Genomic DNA, 12,292 nt, shown 5'->3' on the forward strand with positions numbered 1-12,292 from the left:
CCATTCTCCCTTTAAATTTTAATCCCGAGTGAATGTGCATTAGTTCTGTTTTAATTCATTACAATGTCTTTAAAACTAGGCGATATTGAATTAATCGCTAACTCCCTTAAATATGCAAAAACTAATTCCGTAAAATTGCTTAACTCTGTGTTAGGTTACAGTAATTTTGACCATTCTTCTCGAAAAAGAATGAGAAATTTTGAAAGATTTGAAAATTTAGATGTAGAAAAACATAAACAAGAATTGCTGAAGATTTTTTCTTTATCTGATTTTATCTCCGTTTCTAATTTATTACACTTAGAAGTAACTGAGACCGACAAAGATGCTATGTGTGAAAATATTTTTAAAGCCCTAACAAATTTAAATGAATTTCAGAACTCGCTAGATATTAGTTTTTTATCGGAAACAGAAGAAAAACCTTTGTCTTCTCAAAAGGTTTCTCAAACCGAAACTTCATCTATTAATAACAGCTCTATGAGTAATACGGGTAATAATTCTTCCTTCCCCATCCCCGTAACTTCAGACGAAACATTAATAAATAACAGTCAGGCATTAATTACTGGCGCCAAAAGGGAATCACTCGAAAATGATCCCTCGAATAAACAAACGATGAATGAAATAAACCTTCAGTTTTGTTTTTTATTACGCGATCTCTGTGGTAGTAGCAGAAACTTCACAGGAAATGATTCCTATTCGATTAAAAGTTTTTTTTATGATGTTGAAGAGAATTTTTCTCTTTTTCCTTCTTTAAGCGAACAACAAAAATTAATCTTTGTAAAGAGATTAGTTTCCGGTACTGCTAAATCTTTTTTATTCTCTCAAAGAAATCTAAATTCCTATCATGCTTTTAAAAGTGCATTAATTAATGAATTTTCCGATAAAGTAACTTCGATTGAAATACATAAACAACTAGAAAGACGTAAAATGCGCTCGAATGAAACTTTTATGCAATATTTTATTGCCATGCGTGAAATTGCGAATCAATCTGAAACCTTTATTGATGAATGTTCTGTTATTCAATACACAATAAATGGGATACAGGGTTCCCCTTCTGATAAAATTATTCTTTATGGTGCAAAATGTTATTCTGAGTTTAAAGAAAAATTACGAATTTTCGAAACTATCGTAAGTGCAATGAACGCAAATAATTCAAAGATGTCGTATTCTAGATATGCTAATGACAGCCCAAGACGTGATACAATACATAAAATCCCTGTCCAACAAAGAGAATCAAAATCGAATCTTAGTAATCCGACTAACAGTAAGACGCGTTGTTTTAACTGTAACGATTTTGGACATATCTCAAAGTCTTGCCCTAATCGTAATCGTGGTCCTAAATGTCTTTCTTGTAATATTTTCGGACATAAATCTTCCGATTGTCATCGTACTACTCGGAATGACAGTTCTACCCCACGTGATAATGTCAACACTTTACATTTATTGCATTCTCCGTCGAATATGCATAAAGAGGTTGTTATTCTTAATAATACACTTTCCGGATTAGTCGATACTGGTAGTTTTTCGACACTTCTCAAACATTCTGCATGGATTAAACTAGGATCGCCGCCGTTGACGAATAACAAGATGACACTAACTGGATTCGGTTTTTCCCAAACTAAAATAATAGGTTCCTTTGAATCTGAAATTATTATTGACAAACAAAGTTTTCCTGTTTTTATTTCTGTGGTACCTAATAATTGTACTACTTATGACCTAATAATAGGTTGCGACGTAATAAATCAGGCAAATTTGACAGTTAAACCTGACGGTGTTGTATTTTCCAAAATTTCTAAATCTGATGATCCTGTTGAAACTGACAGTTTTATAATGGCTATTTCTGCCGAAACTCCCACGTTTGATATAGGTCCGAATATTTCTAAACAAACTCGCAATGAGGTTGAACAGATTTTGTTAGCCTATAAACCTAACAAAACTAAAACCACGAACATCGCACTTGATATAACGCTTACTGACGATGAGCCAATTTTCCACACTCCTCGACGTTTACCCTTTGCCGAACGTGATATAGTAAATGCGCAGATAGACGAGTGGTTAAAAAATGGAATTATAGAACCATGTTCTTCACCCTATGCTAGTCAAGTTGTCGTAGTTCGTAAGAAAGATGGAAAACATAGAGTCTGTATAGATTATAGAAAATTAAATCGTAAATTAGTCAAAGATCATTATCCACTACCATTAATTGATGACATTTTAGATCGTCTTCAAAATGCTAAAATTTTCAGTACTCTCGATTTGCGTAACGGATTTTTTCATGTGCCGGTAAAAGAAAAAAGTCGTTGTTACACCAGTTTCGTCACAAATACAGGTCAATTTCAATTCCGTTATATGCCATTCGGTTTAAGTTCATGTCCTCCTGTCTTTATGCGATACATAAATGCCGTTTTTCGTGATCTTATTGCAAAAGGCATTGTCCTCCCGTATATGGATGACATCGTCATTCCCGCAAATAATGAATCTGAGGCTCTCGAACGCCTTAACACTGTTTTAAAAGTAGCTCGCGATTATGGACTAGATATAAACTTTAAAAAATGTCAATTTTTGTATAGTCAGATTGAATTTTTAGGTCAAGTAGTAGAACACGGCAAATTGCTCCCTTCACCCTCCAAAACTAAAGCCGTTCTTAATTATCCTGAGTTAAAAAATGCAAAAGACGTACAACGTTTTCTAGGTCTTACGGGATACTTTAGAAAATTTATTCCCTCATACTCTACTATAGCAAAACCACTTAGTGATCTTCTTCGTAAGGACAGCCCCTTTCTATTTCAAGCTCAGCAAAAAACTGCGTTTTTACGCTTAAAACAGTTACTTTCTGATAAACCCGTTTTAACTATTTTTAATCAAGGCAGTCCCATTGAAATTCATACAGACGCGTCAATTGATGGCTTGGGGGCAGTCCTACTACAAAAATCCAAAGATGATAACAAATTCCATCCAGTGTATTATATGTCCAAGAAAACGTCTGACAGCGAAAGAAAATACACCAGCTATGAACTGAAGGTACTCGCCATTGTAGAAGCTCTTAAAAAATTCCGAATTTACATCCTCGGATCACACTTTAAAATTATCACTGACTGTAATGCATTCGTCAAAACGTTAAATAAAAAAGAAATGAATTCCCGCATTTCGCGATGGGCATTATACCTTCAGGATTTTGACTACGAAATAGAGAATCGAACCGGTTCAAAGATGACTCATGTCGACGCTCTTAGCCGAAGCCCATGCTATATGATCATTCAAGACTGTGTCAATCTTCAAATTTTCAAAGCTCAACAGACAGATGAGCATATTACAGCTATAAAAGCATTACTTCAAAATGCATCTTACGAGAACTACATAGTCAAGAACAACATTTTATATAAGAACTTAGACGGAATCGATTTATTTGTCGTACCTGATGATATGCAGGCCAACATTATTAAATCCTGTCATGAACGAGGCCATTTTGCAGTAAAACGCACGCAGGAAATGTTAAACAAAGAATTCTTTATTCCGAACTTGAAAGAGAAAATTGAACGATGTATACGCAACTGTGTAACATGCATTCTAAATAACAGAAAACGTGGCAAATTAGATGGCACTTTGCATCCACTTGACAAAGACGATACTCCCTTTCATACATACCATATTGATCATTTGGGTCCTCTTCCCAGCACTTCTAAGAAATATAAGCATATTCTGGCAATCATCGATTCCTTTACGAAGTTTGTGTGGCTTTACCCGACCAAGTCCACCGACACCGCTGAAGTTCTCAATAAGCTCGAATGCCAAAGATCAGTTTTCGGTAATCCTTCAAGGATTATTACGGACAGAGGTACCGCTTTCACATCTACGTCATTCAAAGAATATTGTAAACATCAGCATATCACCCATATTGCTATTACAGCTGGACTTCCTAGATCAAACGGTCAGGTAGAAAGACTTAATTCTACTATCATATCTGTACTCTCCAAGCTATCGATAGAAAACCCTGAGAAATGGTATAGCCATGTTGCTTCCGTTCAGCAAATTATTAATTCTACATTTCAACGAAGTATCAATTCTACTCCATTTGAAATTCTGTTTGGAACTAAAATGAAATCTGAGCATGATATAAAAATTCTCGAAATCGTCAACGAAGAGATCCAGTCTGCATTTCTCCAAAAGCGTGATGAGCTCCGTAAAGATGCAAAACAACAAATCCTCAAAATCCAAGAAGAAAATCGCCGTACCTACAATCTGCGTAGGAAACATGCTCAAAAATTTCAATTGAATGATCTCGTCGCAATCAAGCGCACTCAATTTGGCCCTGGTCTGAAATTGAAACAAAAATTTCTCGGACCATATAAAGTGATCAAAATTAAAGCAAACGACACATACGATGTTGAAAAGTGTGATTTCTTCGATGGACCATCAAAAACTTCAACTTGTGCAGAATATATGAAACCATGGTCCAGCAATATAGAACATATCACTTGAATTGTGTTTCAAAAGAAAACACTGAACACTACTTAAAGAAAAAGAGAACTATTTTCCTTCTTTTTGTGTGTGTATATTTGGACTATAGAGACTTTGATTTTTTTTTTCTCTCTGTTTATTTTGTGTTATTATATTTTTAAATGTTCAACACTAATATTATTTTTATTTTTAGTTAGTTATTCGATATTTCCAGTGCACGCTATTGTATTGCTATATACTTATGCTGTCACGGATGGTATGACTATTTTATTTGTTTTATCTTGTGAATATTTCAATTTTACAAATTATTTTCCTGTATTTGCTGTTTGTTTTATATATTTACTTCAATGTACTGTATACCATAAGGCGAGGTCGCCTATCCTGTCATGATGGCCGATGTGGGAAGCGCTGACAGATCCCGTATCCTGTGTGGCGCCATGCTGGCCATGTTGCGTCACGTCATTAATCACGTGATGCTTTCCCGCCATTATTGGCAGACGAGAGTTAGGCAGTGAGACTGCAAGACGTGTAGCTCACGCTCATGTATCTTTTATGTTCTATGTAGTAATGTTTTGTCCTTTGTACTTTAATCTTAATAAATATATTTCACATATTAATGCTGGTCGTTGCCTTTTCCCACAGTATTCCGTTTTGGTCGTTTATTGTGTTAAATTTAATGTTTTCCGGAAAAGGCGTCCTTTGGTGGTGGACATTTGGGAACTAAATTTTTTTTTACAAAATTCCGTGAGTGCATTTCGTGTATAGTCTATATGCCAAATTTCGTTGGAGTTAGTTCATCCGTTAGCCATCAGGAGTACATCTTTAGGTGTGACAGGCTACACGACCTCGAGGTACCCTAGTGATTTGGTCTGCCTTCCAGATTCTCCTCCCTTCAATCTGCTGCTTTCTGCTGTCGATTCTTCTTTCTCTCGAGGTTAGGCGAGGGACCTCTCTATGAGAAGTAGTCTCCTCTCTGTTTGCTTCCTGCTTCTTATGGACAGCAAATACCCCCACGTGTTTGCCGTCCGTTGCAACCCATTATACGGGTGGTACATTGTGATCCTCGGTGTATCAATCGGCTGGTAGTTAACCACCTGAGTGATTAGTCTACTGGGGATTAAGCGAAGGGTTCACTCCTTGGACTTGGCGTTAAGGGTGGTCACTGTCCTCGGGTGTGACTCCCAGAATATCCAGGTTCCAGCTAGCATTATGGCAAGTGCCGAAGTAAGGAATTCCTAGAGCCGGTAACTGTTATCCCTTGTTGGTAGAGATGCATAATCCACGATTTTTTGAATAACAAATAATTTTGCTATTGTTATTTTTAAATATTTGTTCCAAATATCTGTTATTTCAATCATATTATTAATTAAAAATTATTACTTAATATTAAATATAAAATTTATTAACTGTAATTAATACTTAATTTACTAATTTAAGTAAAGTGTGATTGAATTAATTTATCTATTTCAGCTTACTTCTTAAATTTGATTTTTTTAAACTATTTATTTAATTTCTTTATTGGAGTAAACAATTTTCTGAAAAAATTGAATTAAATATATATGTTATTTCTTTAAAACGTTTACTTTAGTTCTATATTCTACCAATAGATGGCGCCAGCAGTAAACAATATATATATATATATATATATATATATATATATATATATATATATATATATATATATATATATATATATATATATATATATATATATATATATATATATATATATGCAAAGTCATGTCACAAGCAATTAAAAATTATTTATATGGAATAGTGCATCATCAAATGCGAATATCGGAAAGTCAAGGTTACTCTCATGAAGTGGAGCGGTGACTTCACTCTTTCCAATTAAGTCACCGCTCAAGTAAATTTTAGTGATATCGTATCGATTGTTACTTTCTATCGTGATCCAAAACCTGTAATCGAAATATCACCAGTAAGATCATATCAAGGATTTGAATCACACCCCTCTTTGAAAAGTATTGATCACTGGTATTTGCGACTTTTTGATATTGGTTACGTAATAACCGCTCGTAAAATATTCGTTATCCCTACTTGTTGGGCTCCGTGATGGGCAATGTCGTCGGGTCCGAATCCTCTTCAATATCATATGGGGACATCCAAATGCACTCCCTTCAGTGGGCATCACATTAAAAATTCTATTAAAGTTCAACCATTTCATAAATATTTTGCTATCTAGATAGTTTCAGCTGAAAAAGAAACATTTAATTCGGTATCGCCGTTTCTTGTTTAAAAGGCTATTGTAAGCACTATTGGTGGAGTTACATCTGTACGAAAGCTATGTTCTGGAGATTTACTTGTTGAGGTAAACTCTCTCAAACAAGCTCAACAAATTTTTAAACTAAAGGCGTTAGTGACAATACAAATCAATGTCACTATTCATCAAACTTTGAATTCCTCTAAAGGTGTGATAACCTGCGGATAATTAATAAGTGATACTTTGGAAAAAATCACTGATGAGATTAAACCCGAAGGAGTGACTCGTGTACGTAGCATCAATATTCGGCGAGATGGATAGCTACTTTTAACTAAACATTTAATTTTAACTTTCTATTCTCTGAAGTTACCTGAGACTATAAAAGCAGGTTATATGAAATTACCTGTTAAAACTTTTATTCCGAATTCTTTGAGGTGCTTTAATTGCCAGAGCTTTGGCCACTCTAAAGCTAATTGCCACGGGATACTTATCTGAAAAATGTGTGTATTGCAGAGGTGAGCATACTTCCTACTCTCACTCTTGTCTTAAATGGAAGCATGAAAAAGAAAGCTTCACTACTAAAGTGAAAAAATATATCCTTTCCTGAAACTAAACGCCTGGTACAAAATGAAACACCCACAGAAGGTAAAGCTATGCAATTGTCATTGAAAAATCTGTTTCAGTATCTGGAACACAAACTAAATGTGTTGTCCTTTTAACAACTGATACTGATTCAGATCGAATCTCTGATAGTCTGATAGCAGAACAATGACCAAACAAAGTAAAGAAGAAGAAAATGTCTAAATCTTCAAGATATCTTTCTTTAAAACATTCGAAACGGGGATCTTCTCTTTAAGATTTGAAATCAAAAAGATCAGTTGCTCTAGAACTGGGAAAAGTTGATCTCGCCATCAAGGATTTACCATCTTTGCTTGACAATACATCGACAAGTACCGAGTTATTAAAAATCCATCCTTCAGAGGATGAAGGAGATATCCAAATGAATTGCGATCAGCAAGCAACTCCACATACTGTCATTAATAAAGTTCCCCCCTAAAGCTGTTTAATAGTTTCTTTCCTCTCTTGGAATTGTCAAGGCATCAGGTCGAAACTTGCAGATCTTAAAGTTCTTATCAATGCGCCACACCCTATATGTATTACACTTCAAGAAACTTTCTTAAAACCAAATACTTATTTAAAGTTGCAAGGATATAACTCTGTAAAGAAGGATAGTAATACTGGAGCACAAAATTCTGGCGGAGTTTTTATACAAACGTGTAATCTTTAATCTAGTTCCATTCTTCTTTTTCACACATCCTTGTAGGCTGTGGCAGTGCAGGTTCATGTTCGAACCCTGGTGACTATCTGCTGCATTTATCTACCACCAAATGATGTTATTTCTTAAAATGACCTTGATATTCTGGTTGATCAACTACCGGTACGTTTCATATTATTATTTGATTTCAATGGGCACAGTTATTTGTGAGGTTCTGAGAGTAAAAATTCTCGTGGGCGACAGATTGAACAACTTATTTTTGCTGTCTCTGTCTGCTGAACAATGACGAGAAAACGTACTTTAACGAACCCACACGTACGTTTCATTCCCTTGATCTGGCTATTTGTTCTCCAGCACTCCTTGCCTTTTTGAAATTGCAAGTGATCTTTACAACAGTGATTATTTCCCCTTGATTGTATCCCATTCAGAAAGTAGCAGTGGCGGCTGACTGGGCTGAATTTATTAGTAATGCAGTGTTAACTGAATTTCTCTTCTATCAGTATTACGAATGCTGCACAATATATAATTAACTGTATTATAGAAGCAGATGATGTAGCCATGCTAAAACGATCTCCTCTTCCACGAAAATGTGAGCCATGGTAGAATGAGGCTTGTCGCGACTATTATAAAAAGCAAAGAGAATTATGGAGAATTTTCCGCAGGCACCAACCACGGATAACTTTATAGCATTCATGAGAGCAAGGGCAAATGCTCGTCGTTATCTGACATTACAGCCAAAGAGAATCCTGTATTAAATATGTATACTCAAATACATCCACTAAATCTAGTGCGCAGTTAAGGAAAAGGATCATAGCCGCTAATGGTATTTATAAAGAATTTGATTTTCCTGTTTTTAGTACAAAAATTGACTACATTGTCTTCACCTTTTGACCTAGCTAATATCACTGGTCAAACTTTTAAAGATATTTCTAGCAACAATTCTTATAATCCAGTTTTTCTTTCAAGAGACAAGCTGAAAAATTCATTTTGCAGTTCAGGACTCGAAAGAATTTGAAATATAACTGCGAATTCCGATGAATTAACTTTAAAAAAAACTCGACATATTAGTCCAGGTCCTGATGGAATTACATACAATATGCTTCGCCATTTGGATGAAGCATCTCTTATGCATCAACTTTGTCTATATAATAAGATTTTGAGTGAACATTTATTTCCAATCTAGTGGCGTGGCGAGAAGCTACTGTTATTCCCAAAAAGAAGAGGGGAAAGGATTCCAAAAACCCATTAAATTATAGATAAATCGCTTTGACAAGTTGCCTTTTCTAAAACCCTTGAGTGCATGGTTAATGCGCGTCCTCGTGAATTGGAGATAAACGGATGGAGATTTCGTCGAGGACGATTTACTTTTGATAATATTATGTATCTTGAGTAGCAAATATGTAACCCGTTTGTAAGCAGAAACCATCTTGTTTCTGTATTTTTAGATATACAGAAAGCGTATGATCGTACTTGGCGCTATGGAATTCTTCGTGTTTTTATTTCATTGCAGCTTTAGGGATAACCTACCAAATTTTATGCATAATTTTTTAAACACTCGAGTTTTTTGTGTTCGTATTGGTGATACTTTTTCTAATTCTTTTATTCAAATTGAGGGTGTCCCTCAAGGAAGTGTTTTGAGTGTCACCCTTTTTATTCTCCATTTAAGTCAAATCATTCATGTTTTATCATCATCCGTTTATGGAACATTGTATTTGGATGATCTACAGATCTTCTGTCAGGGGTTTGATATGGCTTTAATAGAACAACTCCAGGGAGCTATCAACAAACTTACAGTTTGGTATGATGAAAATGGGCATAGGGGTCTCTCCGAGAAGAGCCGAAGTGTACATTTTTGTCGAAAACGGGGACTTCGCCCTGATCCTGTTAATACGTATTCGAGACGTAAATATTTTAGTAGTTCAGGAGGTAAATTTTGGGGGAATCAGTTTTGATCGGAAACTCACTTTTCTTCCTTATGTTCTTCATTTGCGGAAGAAGTGTGAAAAATCCCTCAATATTTTGAAAGTCCTCTTTACAATATCATGGGAAGCAGATAGGACATCTTTACTTCACATTTATCTGTTATCTTATTTCAATCTGTTATACTCTCTCTTTTTGATTATGGAACTGCTCGCTCTACTGTTTTACGGCATTTGAACACGATACATCATTCTGCTTTACTGATCTGTTCGGGTGCTTTCCAAACTTCACCGGTGCGTAGTTTGTATGAAGTTTGTAACCAAATCCCATTAAATCTGCGTCAAAAACTGTTAAGCGCTCAATATTTTTTCAGTCTTCAGAGTCATTCAAATCATCCTCTACACCATATAACTGTTCCGATTGGACAGCCAAGGCTATAGACGGCACGTCCTTCTAACATCCTTCCTTTCTAATGAAAGGATGAAAAGAATGCTTGCCGATTTCGATTTTTCGGATGTACAAATCAGTAACTTGGATTATTTATTAATTACACCCTGGGATATTCCTGAAATCTCCCTCGATAATCTCTTTTAACATTATGATAAAACAATTACAGCTCCAGTTATCTTCCAAAAGCTCTACTTAAATCATCGTCATCGTTTTTCTACACACACTCCCATCTTTACTGATGGTTCAAAAAACAACTGGCCATGTGAGTTGCTCTGTCGTCATTGCGCAAGAAATGTTTAGTAGCCGCCTTGAAATTTAATATTCTTAGCTTTAAAATGACATAAAAACTTTTTTATAAGGTAATATTTAAGAACGATACGACCACTTATTTTCAAAGATAAATCATATCATTTACTGATTTAGAAATGGCTAAACCTATTTATTATTGTCAAGTCTGTCGATTAAACTTAGTTTGATGCCTATTTCTTATTTTTGTTTTTTCAGCCTTTTAACCTACATTTAATTTTTTAACCAATGTTTGTAATTTTATCATTCAAACTTTTTGTATTTCAACTGCTTTTACGAGCTCTTATTTAGTAATTTTATTCTCTAAATATATTTTAATAAAATATAAACATATTTTATATAATATATATAAACTTTTTTACCACATGCATGCACAGCATGACCAAGAATGGCTCTTATACCAAATCAATCCAAGCAACCAACCAACTGAAGCCTATTTTTGATTTATTTTACATCTTCTCTTCTCTGAGTGAATAAAGCTTTTAGTGAGCTTTATCCAGAGCATTTCTAATAATATTTTGCAATTTCATTACTTAACGATGCGTTAAATTAAAGTGCAGTTATAACAACGTTCACTGAATTTATCTGTAATGATCATATGTTTTGTTTACAAGTTTGACTGCCACCATTCGACAATATGTAATATCAGCGATTTAAATTCCCCGTACAATAGCGTTTTATATACATATATACAGAATTTTTTATTTCCAAAATATTTTAATCAAATATCTTGCTTTCAAATCTCACCGTGTGCAATATTTTATATAATCGTCTCTAACCATGCAAGATTTGGTGGGGGAAAAATACCACCCAAATATGTTCGTTCTCTTAAGTTACTCGTTTCTTCTCTTGTATCTGATTTTACATTCTTCTTCTTCTTTTTTTTCAATTTTTTTTTCTTTAAAAATTTGACCATTTGCCTATTTTATTTACATTTTTACTTATTTTTATTAATATTGTCACGTAGGTACTTTAGTAGGGAACTGAATGACACACACAAGAAATAGAGTTAAACGAATTTATTAACTCAACTTTGAACTCAGAACTCAGTGACTGACAGATATTTTGCTTTCATACTAGCAGGGAAAGTTCCAGAATACTTTTCTGGAGATAGTAAGAAAAGTCCAGAACACTTGTCTGGTAAACTAAAGAAAAGTCCATAATCTTCTAGAACATGAAATAAAGGGAAACATAAAATCAAAGAATTAAATATTTACACAGACTGTGAATCGCATTGTCTCTAGTGGGATTTGAACTTACGATCTCTCGATTATGAGACCAGTGCTATGACCATTCGGCCATGGAGAGTCGACTGCCTCTTTTCAACGCGGCAATATTACAGAGTTTTAAACATTGGTATTGATGCTGCTTCTTAAACCATAGCGATGTCGCAGTTTAACCAAAAATGGCTCTAACGCCAAAAAATACCAAAAGCCGAACCAAACTTCTGATTTTCAAAAGTTAACGTTGGTCTTTTGTCTTGAAACGCACGTGTACCGAATTTTATCAGGTTCGGATAAAAACCCCAGATTTATATAAAAAAACTATACAAATAACATTCATCTCAGTAGCATTATATATATATACTGAGAAAAACACTGAAAATTTGATCTTTTTTTATCAAAAATTTAATTAAAATTTGTAATGTAAAATTTTCTTTTGAT

The 12,292-nt window shown here is 34.5% G+C and overlaps 1 protein-coding gene across 1 annotated transcript in view; it reads left to right on the top strand.

Moving 5' to 3' along the window:
- Nucleotides 1–12,292, top strand: part of LOC129984150 (techylectin-5A-like) — a 44,517-nt gene that overhangs the window by 16,077 nt on the left and 16,148 nt on the right. The window lies entirely within an intron of this gene.

Source organism: Argiope bruennichi, chromosome 9 (genome assembly GCF_947563725.1).
Source record: "Argiope bruennichi chromosome 9, qqArgBrue1.1, whole genome shotgun sequence".
Lineage (NCBI taxonomy): Eukaryota > Metazoa > Arthropoda > Arachnida > Araneae > Araneidae > Argiope > Argiope bruennichi.